The sequence below is a fragment of the Lissotriton helveticus genome, chromosome 10, assembly GCF_964261635.1.
Source record: "Lissotriton helveticus chromosome 10, aLisHel1.1, whole genome shotgun sequence".
Taxonomy (NCBI): Eukaryota; Metazoa; Chordata; class Amphibia; order Caudata; family Salamandridae; genus Lissotriton; species Lissotriton helveticus.
Genome location: NC_136071.1, coordinates 587,459,840 through 587,475,145, shown reverse-complemented (window position 1 = coordinate 587,475,145; position 15,306 = coordinate 587,459,840).

Here is a 15,306-nt window from a genome sequence, read left to right as displayed (position 1 = left end):
CACCTAGGGAAGCCTTGCCCATCCTAGCTTTAACATTGTGTTGTTCTGGGGTCCAGGACCCACCATTATTAAAAGTAATGCCCAAATAGCAAAAACTGTTCACAACCTCGATTAGGTTTTCCTTAAAATGAAAAGATTTAAGTTGGTTCACCTTTTTCCCGCAAGCCATGATGAAGGTTTTGGAGTTATTCATTTTTAATGTCTTCCCCTGTATAAAGTCATAAAAATGGTTCATACGTTTTTGGAGGCCTATGGGGGTTCTTGAGAGTAAAACGGTATCGTCTGCATAGATCAGCACCGGGATAGGTTGTCCCTCGACTTGTGGAGCATCAGCTTGCACGTTTTTCAATTCAGACACCAAGGAGTTTATAGTTTATAAAAAGGGAAAAAAGCAGCGGTGCCAAAACACAACCCTGTCTAATGCCGGATTTGGCCCTGATCTTCCTTGTGCATTCCCCCTCCTGGCCGTAGCGAATCTGGGCAGATAGGTTGTTATAGAGTCTTGCCAGTAAATAAATTATCACTGCCGGGGCTCCCATTTCGAGTAGGGTTGACCATAACAATGCATGGCCAACCAGATCGAAGGCACTAGAGAGGTCCGCAAAACAAAGGAAGAAAGAACCCTGTTTGGCTTTAGTGTATTTCCCAATTAGGAGATCTAGATTGATACACTGCTCAATAGTGCCCAGACCCTTCCTGAAACCGTATTGGGAGACCGTAAGGATGTTATTAGGTTCAGCCCATTCCTCAAGACGTGACATTAGAACTCTGCCCATGATTTTTAACGGGGAGTCCAGGAGGGAGATAGGGCGGTAGTTCTTGGCCTCTCCTCTATCTCCCTTCTTGTAAATTGGCAGGATTACAGATTCACTCCAGGTAGAGGGGGTGGTATCGGTTACAGCAGCATTAAAACCCTGGGTCAGTAGGGGGCTCGACAGGGCCAGATCGGATTTGTATAGATCAACCGGTACCCCATCTGGTCCTGGGGCTTTCCCCCCTCTGCTGTTTCGGATTGCCAGGTCAACTTCTTGTAGGGTAATCCCCAATGGTAGATTGTGTCTGATGGAATTAGCACAGGAACTGTCCTGGATCTCACAGATAGGGTCAAATATTCCTGTAAAATATTGGACCCAACTGCCCTCACTAACCTGTGCGGTTAAAACTGGGAATTCATCCTTCTGGAGGAATGGGCTGTTAACCGTGCTCCAGAATAACTTACAATCCCGTAGTGCTGCTGCCTTAGTCAGGTCCTCCCAGGCTTCTTCTCTTAGTTCCTGTTTCCTACGCTTCAACTCCTGTTTATATGTAGCCCTCAACAGTTTTACGGCATCCCTATCTCATGGGTGGTTGGATAGTGCCTTCTTAAGATCTTGTAATGCAGACGTGCAGGCTCTATCAAACCACCCTAGCGTGGCCCGCTTGGTTATGCCCTTGGTGATGGTAAGGGATTTTTTAATTATATTACCAAGTTCCTCAAAATCGACTATAATGCAACTAGGGGCGGCATCAGCTTTAAGACAACGGATTATGACTTCAGAATCTGCTCCCACGTTTTTTCTTAATAATTTATCGGAATTATTTCCACACCATTTAATCCGGATGCCATTTTGCCTACATGGAATGATCTCGTCAGCAATCCTACCGTTAAAACTGATCTTAGGACCCCAAATGAGGATTGACATAGTAATGGCATTGTGGTCGCTAATTCCAAAGTCCACAATAATCGGAACCGTGCAGAGGGGGATCGTGTATGCCGATATCAGCAGATAGTCTATAACGGATGCATAGTTCCTCCTCGTAAAAGTAGGAATGATGTTCCCCTCAATATCCAAGGCTGGTTGATGAATAACCAAATCGAGTTTTTACAGAAGGGCATTAAGGGAGTCGCCATAAGGAGTATGGGTAAAATGAGCCTGGTTCTCCCCGTTGTCCCCATCGTACCCACATACATTAGTAAATGAGTAAGGGCAAGATCTAATATTAAAGTCCCCCCCCCAAATAATGTCATATGGCTTATGCGTGTCACTACCGATTTTATTTATAGCTGATTTAAGTTCATCTACAACAAGGGTACTTGTGGGGTCAAATGTATTATTATAATGGTTAATCAACAGAGTGTCCCGGCCCCCTTTACATTGTAACCTAAGTATTTGTGAGTGTGAACCAACAGTGGAATGGGATCTCACACGTACTGGGAAATGCACAGACAGCAAAATCAACAGCCCGCCTTTTGCCCTACCCATGGAAGATTCTTGCGTTGGGCAGTTATATGAAACAAAGCCATCGTATTGAATATCAGTTGTAGATCAGGTCTCCTGTAAGCAGAGGATGTCAAACCCGGAGATGGATTCTCTCCAGCCCAGGGCTGACAACCTCTGCCGCCAACCGGCAATGTTCCAGCTAGCCAATTTAAAACCTGGGCGATTAGATACCCGTACCTGCTCTGCTAGCTCATGATAAGATGAAGGAACCAGGGTAGTTAACGGCTCATCGGACATACCCAAGGCAAATTGTGGATGGTGAATATCCGCTATATTAACTTGGAGAGGGGGTGCCATAGGCAACCTATTGGGAGTTGTGGGAGTTTACAAGCACTCATCGCGACGTATTGCCTTAGCCCCAACTTCCCCATTCAAAAAACCGTTTGCCCTCTCAGGCGGGGAAGACCTTAGATCACAGGTTGGGAGTAGTCAATCAACTCCCTCTAGACCATCCAGGCAGCTATACCGATTACTATCAAAAAAGGGATTGTACTGGGGGGTATATTGAGGCAGCATAACCGGGCCAGTATCATACCTTCTTTGTCTAACCCTCCTTTCAACCCTTGTCCAATCAGATCTTCCTCTGCCATAGGTTACATGGTTAGGTGGAAAGAAGAAGGAAACTGGGAGGGTCTGAATGGTTGAATCAAGAGACCTGTTAAAACCTGCACAGATATGGGATACTGTTCTAGGGTCTCTGAAACTAACCATAATGCAATCCCCATAAATGGATTTAGCCGTCTTACCTAGCCATGGTACCCTCCTTACCATAATAATTTCTTCGTGGAGATGGGCCGGGAGCGGTCTATTCCAATTAAGCCACTTCACTACTTTGCCTTTCAGTGAGCTAAAAGTTCACTGTTTCCAAGGTGGGGGCTCCGGCTAAAACTACCATTTAGCAGTTTGCTTCCGGGGGAAGATCGGGCAGTCGTGGTCTATGGGCTCTAGGCGCTTTGATTGGAGACCCTTGTATACCATCAGCCGTTAATCCAAGTGTGTTAGAATTACGGGGTTGCAGACCAGGTAGATGTTGGGGGGGTACATTATTACCCTGATTAGAATCATGGTTGGGATCTTGGTGGACTACAGTGGGACCTATGGGGGGACAGATAGGGGGTTGGACCTCATTAGTTTGTTGAATGCCTGGGTTAGTAGGGGTGATATGTAAAGTACTCCTATTACTGGGCTTGGAAATGGCTAGAATAGAGGCAGTGGCTTTCTCTATAATAGACAATCTGAGTTCTATCCTTTCCAATTTGGCCTCTAGGGGGAATAAAATCGATTTAAATAGGGCCGCCAAACTTTCCAATGAGACCTCACTATTGGACATGACTGTTGGTAAGTTCATGGGTTGGGGGATGGGGTCATGTTGTAACTTTGCTGTTTTCGATTTACTACCAGCTTTCTTGTTATAAGATCTTTTCCGTTTAGCAGTAGCCCCTTCCTTTACCCCCTGAGACATTGTGTTATTAAAAGTGTCTTCAAGATCAGGGACAGTCGAAACATTAATTATATCAAAAACTTGGTTGATTTCAGGTAGGATTTCATTCACCAAAATGTCTATGTCTGCTGGAGCCTGATTATCAGCTTCAGGGAGAGGGGTTTGGTCAGCCACTACAGTAGTAACGATATCAACAGGTCTATCGGGAGTTTTCGCATTTTCTATTGTCCCCAGGGAGTATCTCTTGGTAGACAACAGTTCTTTGGACAAACGTTTCTCAAGAATGTTGATTTCAGAGTCAATAATGGTGTTCGCCCTGATGAGAAATTTTTCCATACCTCCAGTTGCCGGTCCGCCGGCAAGCGAGGACTTGCTCCGTGTTTCCCGACCAGCCATGAAGTCCCAGGAGAGCGTACTGATGTGTTAGGGAAGAAGTAAGAGGGGTGGCCCGGTCCGGTCACTACTGGTCACGAACGGGCACAATCGGGCCCGCCCTTGGCCCGTGCTTCGCCCGGCGCCGTCCCGCGTGCATTCCGCGTGCGTGGTTATTGGACTCGATATATACGTATGCGCTGTGGGCGTGGCTTACAGGGAGAGCGGGCCAGGTGTCGTCAATTGGCCACGCAGGGACTCCTGGTACATGGAGTCCCTGCCGTCACGCTCGCAGCCCTGTACACGGCCACAGCCTCCGCAGAGTTACCAGATGAAGCGGGACCCGCGGAGCGGGTCCGGCGAACTGTGATTGCAGGCTTGCAGGCTTGGGAGGCAGAGCACAGCAGGTTGGTCACCGTCCTTCGTTCCACTGGACCCAGAGTGCAAGCAATGAGGAACCTGTTGGCGCAGGAAGAAGGGGCTGTTTTACCGACAGCCAGTGCGCTGGGGGCGCTGCTTCCAGGGAGAGCGGGCCAGGTGTCGTCAATTGGCCACGCAGGGACATCTGGTACATGGAGTCCCTGCTGTCACGCTCGCAGCCCTGTACACGGCTACAGCCCCCGCAGAGTTACCAGATGAAGCGGGACCCGCGGAGCGGGTCCGGCGAACTGTGATTGCAGGCTTGCAGGCTTGGGAGGCAGAGCACAGCAGGTTGGTCACCGTCCTTCGTTCCACTGGACCCAGAGTGCAAGCAATGAGGAACCCGTTGGCGCAGGAAGAAGGGGCTGTTTTACCGACAGCCGGTGCGCTGGGGGCGTGGCTTCCAGGGAGAGCGGGCCAGGTGTTGTCAATTGGCCACGCAGGGACTCCTGGTACATGGAGTCCCTGCCGTCATGCTCGCAGCCCTGTACACGGCCACAGCCCCCGCAGAGTTACCAGATGAAGCGGGACCCGCGGAGCGGGTCCGGCGAACTGTGATTGCAGGCTTGCAGGCTTTGGAGGCAGAGCACAGCAGGTTGGTCACCGTCCTTCGTTCCACTGGACCCAGAGTGCAAGCAATGACACACTATTAAAGTCGGTTACAGCCGAGTTATGGCGTCTGTAGTCACCTTTGTGTGGTTGAACTGACTGCAAAATCGTTACTGCTTGCGTGTTTGAGAGCTTTTTCTGACTGCTTTTTGATTGCTCTCACGTGCGTCACTATTAGGACATGCCACACACATCAGGGCTTGTCCTACCTTGTACTTACAATGCACCCTGCGCTTGGGCCTACCATAGGAGTGACTAATATGAAGACAAGGGAAGGTTTAGGGACTGGCAAGTGGGTGCACTTGCCCAGCCAGTATGACAGTACCAGACTGCACTCAGGTTCTGCAATGGCAGACCTAAGACACATTTTACAAGGCTGCTTCTGTGGGTGGCACAACCAGTGCTGCAAGTCCACTAGCAGCATTTGGATTTACACGCCCTGGGCACACTCAGTGGACTGTACTAGGATCTGACAAGTAAACCAAACATCCAATCATGGAACCACTAATCAATACAAACATTCATTTACAGTAGGGGGAGCACTTTAGCACTGATCAGCAGTGGTAAAGTGCCCAGAGTCATAAAATAGCCAACAACAGGTCAGAAAAAATATAGGAGGAAGGAAAAAAGTTCAGGGATGACCCTGCAAAAAAGGGCCAAGTCCAACACTAACTAATTCTACCTCAATTATACCCATCTGTATGCTGATACCACCCATTAATGTTTCAAACATATGAAAATACTCACTCTGATTGGTCAGGCAAGGGAGGGGATCTTCACACCATGCTTACACATTACTCTTTTCAATTAGCCCTTTGTTAATAAACCCATACCCTTAATTGTGTATTTAAACTTTATTTTTCACCCACATTCACAATGTAATTGTCACAAATTATAAAAAGTCTGCAGGTTTCCGTCCATTTCAGTGGATTGACGTTCCGGTTCTCAGGAAAGTATCCATCAGCAACCTTGGACGATGTTCAAGTTGACATCGTGTCTTCCAGCTTGGTTGCACTATGCATGTGTAGTAGAACGAGAGGGAATAAACTGTAGCTCACGATTCTAGACCCATAATAAGCACTATCGAAAGAGTCAAATAGACAAAAGTTAAAATCAAAAATAAATTGTTTCACTGTACTCTAATACCATTTACTTATTATTACTCTTCCCGCATTAACATTAATAAAATAACTGGCTTTAGTTTTTCAGCAAGCAGGTGGCAACTATGTGAGTTTCAAGTGGCCATTTTGTTTACTACTGCGCAAGTGCAGAAAGTTCCCTCCAAGCAAAAGGTATGTCATACTTCGTAGATGCAATAGACACATTTGCACTAAAGATTTACGGTTTGCGGCCATTTTAGAATTACACTCGAATAATGTATTAATAAAAACACATAGGCAAGCTTTGTCTTTTCTTGTAAATGTTGTGTAGTGCATATTATTTCCACAATACAGGTTTAATACGGGGTTAGAGGTTACATGAGAAGATTGCTTTCAAACAAGTCTCTTTTTCATGAGTCCTTGCTCCATCAATCCTCTCTCTGATGGCATTTTAAAGCCATCACAATTTATCCATCCCTCATCAGATGCCAAATTTAGCATTTTTCGCTTTCTTTCCCTTTTCAATTCTTGTTTTCATCTTTGTTCTTTAATCCTTTCATTTGCTCATACAACTTGCCTTTCGTTTCTTATAACTGAATCTCGTCATAATTTATTTTATTTCCTTTTCCATTTATCTCATATTTACTTCTTCTCAGTTTATTAGTACAACACTTACACCATATTACTATTGATTACACTACTATTCCTATACCTACTATAGGAAAAACTACTTGTCCTAGGAAACTTTTCCCTATTTAGGAAAACCAATTCCCTACTGAAGAAATACTTTTTGTTAGTCTTTCTCATACATTGTCAACGTTCAGTGGTTTCAATTCTTCTTGCATTTTTGTGGTATTCTGTATATATCCCTTAATTTCTGTGCGTTTGTCTGGTATATAAGTGCAACAGTGTTGCGCTTTCTACATTTTACAGACTCCCCCCCCTTTAGCTAAAAGTATATCAAATGCAAGTCAATTTTGCAAAACCATAGACCTAATTGCAATCTTTTCTATATTAATCATCAAGAAGCCTCCAGCAGTATCAGTCGAAAGAAGATCAACTACTATTGACAATTGACAGATTCTATGTGAATTTAGTACAACTTCCACTGAAGGTTTCAATGCACTGAATATGTCACCTATTATTTCTGAAAAACTAGCTCTCTTTCTATGTGTTAGTTCATTAGCATTTTCATTGCTTCCAGTTATTCTTTTGACATGACAAATCTTCGGGAAAACTATTCCGAAATAGCAACTCCCATACCACCTGGCAGGCAGCTTATAATAAGGTTTATTCCCTCAAACATAATAAACTCTGGAAAATACTGGATCAGTTCCCCCTTTTAGTCTCCAACCTCCCAAAGTTAGGAAGGTATGTTTACATTCACGGGAACGAATACATTACTTAATATAATGTCTTTAATCTATGGGGTCATATTTTCCCAGTCTTTACAAAATCTAGGGCCATCGCAGCATGTTCTTTGCCAGCTGTATACATTCCTCCTCTCTCTGCCCATGATGGAATATGATGTTTCTGTTCAACAGCTTTTCTTTGGAAATTGTGCCTTCTTTTCTCAACTAAATTCAAAAACACTTTCTCTTCTTCATGCAATGAACACGTTAGGTTGTCTGTATGTGCCTTTTCTATATCTAATGATTTCATTGTTAGGAAAAATTCACCCATAAACTGTGCATCTAAACTACTATATACTGGATTCTTATTCTTCCAAATAGGAATTTCTGTAAACAGTACATCTATATTAGAATAATAATATTATAATTTTCCTGTCCTATAAAATAAACTTGACAATATGCTACATGAAATACCATATGTTAAAGGCAAATGGTGATGCATCACTCCCTCAGCTACTAAAGTAGGTAATTTCATACAAACATAACAATCACTAATCTCCATTGTGTCTACGTACTGAAATAATAGCTTTGTAAATACATTTAATGAAGCATCATTGTACCAGTTACTGTGTGATGTAAATCTATCTCATCTGATGCTTCTAATTCTACTCTATCTCCTTTCATGTTAGTTGTCTTTTCATTAATGATAGTGTCATTCCTTTTATCTGTTATCATAAGACAAGGAACTGCTATCGTAAAAAATAGCCAAACTATTATCACTAATAACAAACTACATATACAAACCCTACAATATCTTTTTATACAATTTCGTTTTGGTCTTTATGTAATTCTGGTCTCAGCCATTTTGATTGAAGAAGATTTCGCTTCTTTCTTTTAGTTTGGAATCAGAATCTTTTGAGTACTTCAAGGAGGCCTCACTTTCCCTTCGTCAATTTGTTCTATGTTTACTTCTCAATTAGATTCTTCATGTATATCTAGATTCTAAAACTCTTCACGGATCACATAGGTCCATGTAGGTCCTTTGAATTTATTGTTTAATACCTTCAATCTTGAACTTTTACGGAGGCTTTTAGTAATTGACTGTTCAGCCTGAGTTTGACTTGTAACTTCATTTACTTGTTCTGGATCTTCATTTTTTGTTTGTAAAAGATATTTTAAACTTTTGACCCCACCTGGCCATTTCCCACCGTTTCTGACTCTCTTAACTTACACTGCCCTTTAACCTTCTTTGTCTCTATCAAGAGCCCTTTTATTTTCATTACGTTGTGGCACAACTTGATTTTCTTCGTCTTCTGAGTTCCTTTCTACCTTTCCTTGTTCAGGACTTGTGTGTGCAGCTTTTTCTGCCTGAAATCATTCTTCTATTTCTACCTGTTCCTTTTCGGGTATTCTTTCAGAGAGCTCTTTTTCTTCTTCTTCCCGAACTTGTTTTTCTTTTCCTAAATGGTCCTGTTCAGGTCTTACTACAATTTTGTATTCTGTCGCCTGAACGTGTTCTCCTATATCTATCTGTCCCTGCTCAGGTCTTTCAAATGGTATGTCTGTCCGAGTATGTTCTTCTATACCTGTCTGGTCCTGCTCAGAATCTCCAGTTTCTTTGTTTAATTCTTGCTGAGCATGTTCTTCTATACCTGTCTGATCCTCAGTATTTTCCTGTTCTTCTAATTTTGCTCTACTCCGGGTTTTGATGAAGACCGCCGGTATGTCAACTATTGGTAGCCCAGTCCTCCTGATTTGTGCTCAGTTTTTCTCAGTCAAATTCTCTAGAGTCCCTTGCTCCAGGATCTTCGACTGTACAACCTTCAGCAACTTCAACTGTTTGTGTCAGTTGTGGTCTTTCCTCATCAGAGGCTGGCACCATTTTTGTATGACTGGCATGCACCCAGTTGGGCAGGGCTGCACCCTTCACTGCTGTGGTAGTGACCAATATGACTTGCCGTGGCTCATCCCACCTTGGTGCTATGGACGATTCTCTGGTGTGATTTCTTAATACCACCCAATCTCCAGGATTCAAATCATGTACTTGATCAGGCTGCCTGGTCACTGTGTCTACTCCAACCTGGTGAGAGATAGAACGCACTAGGTCAGTCAGTCCTTTGCAATAATCCAATACCAGATCATCGTTTTTATTCAGCAATCTATGTCCTGGTATAAATGCTTGTCTCATTGTTCTTCCCATGATAATCTCATGGGGACTCAGTCCTGTGTTTCTGTCAGGAAAACTTCTGAGTCCTATCAGCACCAGAGGCAATGCATCTAGCCAACTCATTGAAGTGGATGCACACACCTTTGCCAATCGTGACTTTATTGTGCCATTCAATTGTTCTACCACTCCAGAAGCCTCTGGGCGGTATGCACAGTGCAGTTAAATTGTTAATTGTTAAAGTGAGTTCCTCTGTCTGATTCCAAGGTAACTGGAAAATCAAATCGTGGAATGAATTCCCTCAAGAATAATCTCGCAACAGTTATACTGTAATTTCTTCTTGTGGGGTATGCTTCCACCCTTGTGAAAACAAACAATCACAACGACGTACCTCAATCTCTTGCATGGTGGTAATGCAAGGATTTCTGCTCATACACAGAACTGTGCACAGAGACCTAGGACATTAGTGAATTGTGGTGTACCATAAACTCACCTCAGTACCTAGAAACCCCAACCAGAAAGCAATCAGTGTCACATTAGCTCTTGGTCCTATAGCAAAGTAACCAATGATTAGACAACCTAGAACATGCGACTTAGGACCATCTCAGGAATGGTGGGAAGTGAGAACACTCTTTTGTTATACTCTCATACCAGTCCACAATAGGAGTAGAAAAGAGACACGGTAAGGTTAAAATATGTATTTTAACAACGTGACCTCATGCGCAGTATTTTAGTCAACATAACAGACATATGATTAAAAATAATATGGTCAGCATGGTTACAACTCCATAAAATACAAAAGGAGGAATCATTTTACAATGATAGTGCAAACAGGTGATATAGCGCCTAGTTTAAACACCCTCCCTATATAGGAACTATGTATTATAAGCTATAGAAGGTCTCTTGAGCTTGTTTTGGGGGACCCCATTACCTGCTCAGTAAGTGTAAATTACATCTGGATCAGAAATGCTCTCTGCATCCCTGGACAAGGAATCTTCCAATTGTATGAAATTATGGCAAGTGTGCTATGATAAAGGCGCCAGAATCTGGCTCGGCTTGCAGCTGCCAAAATGTTGTATCTAGAATGTGTTACAGAGACATGCCGATAAACAGGCTCACATATTATGATAACCTTGATGGCTCAGCACTCACTGTACAGACTGGGGGCACGATGTTTGTCTAGAGATGGTGAAAAACAAACCTTTTCTCATGTATAGACCTTCGTAAAAGCTAAACAGCTAAGCAGTGTCATGTGCAAGAAGCAGCAAAAGGTAAAATGGCATTTAAACATAACATGCACGCAAAAAGAGGCCCCAAACCATACTACACCCTCCCTTGTTCGGGGAACGCACAATAACCGGGGCAAACTTCATAGAACGCAGAGTTCAAGTTCCAATGAGACAGAACCAAGTTCAGAAATTTAAAATAATCACGTCAGTGTAAATAATGACAGGTGGCCATGGTGTGAAAAAAAGATCTCAAACATGTAAGGAAAAATCAAGATATTAGAAGAAAAAATATTCACCAGTACGGTACATGTCTGTGAAGCCAAAAAAAACATACCTCCAACATCGTATAAGCACCATATGTTGCAACTGCCTCCAATAAGAAGTCGTTGTTATCATCCATGAACATTTCAGCCATCCAATTAAGTAAAGGGAAAGAACATACATGTTCCTCGATTGCCGGAGCCTCTAGTACCATTAGAGGACAACTCGGACCTACTTCAAGATAACTGCGCGCCAGAAAGTCATTGGCCGCAGTCCAAATGTTCCAATTGCCTAGAACCCCATGAGCCGCTGCGCAGGCCATAATCCCGGCATTAGAACAATCTAGTTCATGAGCGACTAAGGGACTCATTAGTAGATTAAAATCCAGGTCAGGAGACACCGTGTTGCAGAGACACAAATCCAGGGCCCATTCAAATCCACAATCCAGGCAATGGAAAACAGACTGCACACAAGTGAAGAATGAGAACCGGAAAGATAAACCATACACCACACTCAGAGTCGCCAGAGGCAGCAAACCATAGTATTACAGCATCCGGTTACGAAGGTGGAGCAGCCGGGACAGATCATCGTGGGGCACAGACTGTGAATCCATTTTGTAACAGACAAATTAACAGCAGTATGCCTGCACCTAAAGCCAGGAGCAAAGGGTAACCGCCAAAGACACTCGAAAAAATCGAATGAAGAAATGGAGGGATTACACCAAATATAGTTTGAATTGAGGTCACAAAATCACAAGGCCAGATTATACTACTTTAAAAAAATGTGCCAGGCCAGTGGCCGACAAGGCATTTAAGATTGTGTAAATCAAAGCACCGAAATGCAGGGGCAGGTCTGTGTTTAATAAGGCATTTACCTCAGCACGAGTATTTGCAACGTGAAGGATGAATGTCTCATGTGCAGATGTACGGGGGACTTCTTTTTTGGGACAAAAGAGCTCTTTTTCAACTCATCTTGTTGAACTCTGCTTTCAAGGTCGGGATAGAAGGCCAGATGAAAACATCGAGCCTCCCATGGAAGGAACAAGACAATCTTACAGCAAATTATACACTGGGAAACCGTAATGATATAAGGAATTCCAGCATGCATCCTACAACAATATTCATTATTTAATAATAAATAACTACTGTTTGCAAGCAATGTGAATGTCGGTGTAATGGCTTTGACCGGAGTACCCTTTAGAATGCAAGCTAAGTTCGGTGCAGGCACATTACAAGAACCATGCAATTAAATATTTCTGCATATTAATGAATGATCCGGCATTGTGGTGCAATCTTTGCCATTTAAATAAACTTCCTTTCCCTCCCTCAAACACCTGTATGTGAACAGGAGATTCCAGACTTCATGAACATAAGCACCACCCAGGGGCCCAAACCTGCCTATTGCATAGTGTTTCATGCAGGCCTCAAACTTGAAAAAGGGAAAAGGTAGAGTTATCAACCCATGGATGAGCCAAACTGCTGAATTGGATTCTGCTACAGAAAAGGGTAAAGGTTCTAATTTTTCAATATGCAACAGTGAAAATGTGGCATCCTTCATTGACATAAATTGCTGATTAAGAGTCAAATTGAAAGACAGAAATAATAAACTCATGTTCATGTAATCCCATGGAACACTGCCATTTTTTAACGTTTTGCAGCGTCCTTGCAAACTGCAAAACAGAACGCAATTCCTTTTGCCCATGATACAGTACGGCAACATCTTCTTGCACAATATCAACCACAGATGACACAATATTATCTAGACTGTAAATTCGGGAAGAAAGGGTGTTAATGCTATGATCTACAACGGCAAGCACTTTTTCTAAATTGGCCTGATCAATAGCTCTAAGCCTAGAAGCAGCTTCAATTTGCGAAAGTTTCCAAAACCACCTTGTAAGCAGCATATATCCATCTTTTCCATCTGCCTGCTGCAGGACCTTCAACAAAATCATTTAAGTCGACAGTGTCAGTGAGTTTGGATAAATGTAGCTTAACAGACTGGATGAATGGCTGAGCCAAATCTGGCACAGTTTGCCTACAGAATAGGTTGTGACTGAATGTTGAGTCTGAAAGCGGGGATCAACTCTAACCTCTGTATAGCCAGGGGTCAGACCCAGAAAATGGTGCCGGGTTTGATGCTGGAAAACTTACAAAAGGAATTTCTAAACAGGGCTTGTAAGTCACTTAGGGAAGTACTGGTACTATACTTACCACTGCACACTCGAGTAAGCTGCTGCTACCTGTTGTTTTTTACTATTTTAAAAACAAACTTTCAAGTGCACCTGCACTATCGCGCTGCTCGAATTTAGGAAGCAGTCGCCTCTTCGCGCATTGTGGACATCTTCTGGGGCCATAACTAGCAACTAGCTCTTACCTGCACTATAATTGTACCGCCACCCGCATTTTGCGGGACTTAGGACTTCTTGTAAGCGCAGCGCGGTGTTTTGGCCGCCATCTTATTTATTTCTTTATTTTATTTATTTTTTGGCATTTATAAAGCGCAACATATACCCGAAGGTGTCTTGGCACTAGTTAATTTGCCAGCTAGATGTTAATTAAGCTGCGTTGCTCTAACCTCTGCCCCATACCGTGAACTTATTTATTGAACAACCAGGTTTTCAGTTTTTTGCGAAATTGGAGCAGTGTGGAACATGCTCTGATGTCCTGAGGTAGAGAATTCCAGAGTTTGGAAGCTGCTACCACAAAACGTCGATCTCCCCACATCACTGTCCTGGTGCGAGGCACCGATAGTTGGTTGCTGTCGGTGGAGCGCAGCTGACGTGTTGGTTGGTAAGGACATAGATGGTCTATTAGGAACTGCGGACCCTGTTTATTTAGTGCTTTGTAAACAATGCACTGTGATTTAAATCTGGCTCTGTTCTGAATCGTCAGCCAGTGCAGTTTTGTTATTGCGTCAGAGAGAGGAGCAAACTTAGGGATTCCAAGGATAAGGCGAGCTGCCGCATTTTGTATGGTCTGCAGTTTTTTTATAACTCTAGCTTGTTAATGAAAAGCCCATTACAGTAGTCCAATGATGTCAGGACTAATGAGCTCACCAGTGTTTTAATAGCAGTTGTTGGGAGATAAGGGCTTATTTTTCGAATCATGCGTAGTTTGTGATGGGCTGTGGAGGCTACTTTACTGGCATGGTCCATGAAGTTTAAACGATCATCAAAGATTACTCCTAGGTTTCTTACTTTAGTCACCGGTTTAGGAGGGGCACCAAATGTTTGGGGCCACCAAGAGGAGGGCCATTCCGGTGAGAGTTGTCCAAAAATCATCACCTCGGTTTTTTCCGAGTTAAGTTTTAGGCAATTAACGGCCATCCACTCACCTATCTCAGTCAATCCTCTCCGAAATCATTCGGCTACCTCTTCTCCGTCACCTCTTATTGCCATAACCAGTTGAGTGTCGTCCGCGTAGGATGTTAGGCTCATCCCATGTGCCTTAATGACATTGGCCAGGTCTGACACATAGATATTAAAAAGTGTCGGACTTAGGGATGAGCCTTGAGGTACACCACACGGTTGTGACAACTTAACAGATTGGTAGGGGCCAAGAGTGACGGCCTGCGTTCTCTCAGAGAGAAAGGAAGCGAGGAGAGCTCTTGCCGTGGAGGAGATGCCCTTCTTCCCGACACGGTCGACCAAGATGCTATGGTCGACCGTGTCGAAAGCCGCTGAAAGGTCCAGCAGTACCAGCACTGCTGTCCCGCCCTGATCTCTTATTAGTCTTACATCATCTGATGCTTTAATAATGGCGGTTTCGGTCCCATGATATTTCCGAAAACCATACTGAGTATCATCTAGCATTTTATGCGTTTCTATATACTCAGATAATTGTATGTTCATGGCCTTTTCCACCACTTTGGCCATGAACGGGAGGCTGGCAATGGGCCGATAGTTTTTTAATTCAGACTTATCGGCTCCTGGTTTCTTTAACAATGGTTTAAGCAGTGTGGTTTTTAGGTTGAGGGGGTATATCCCTGAGAGCAGGATGGAGTTGCATACTTGTGTCAAGACTGGTATTATCGAGTCCATCACCGGTAAAAGAGCCGACGGTGGACAAGGATCCAGCCTGGATCCAGTTTTGACTGTC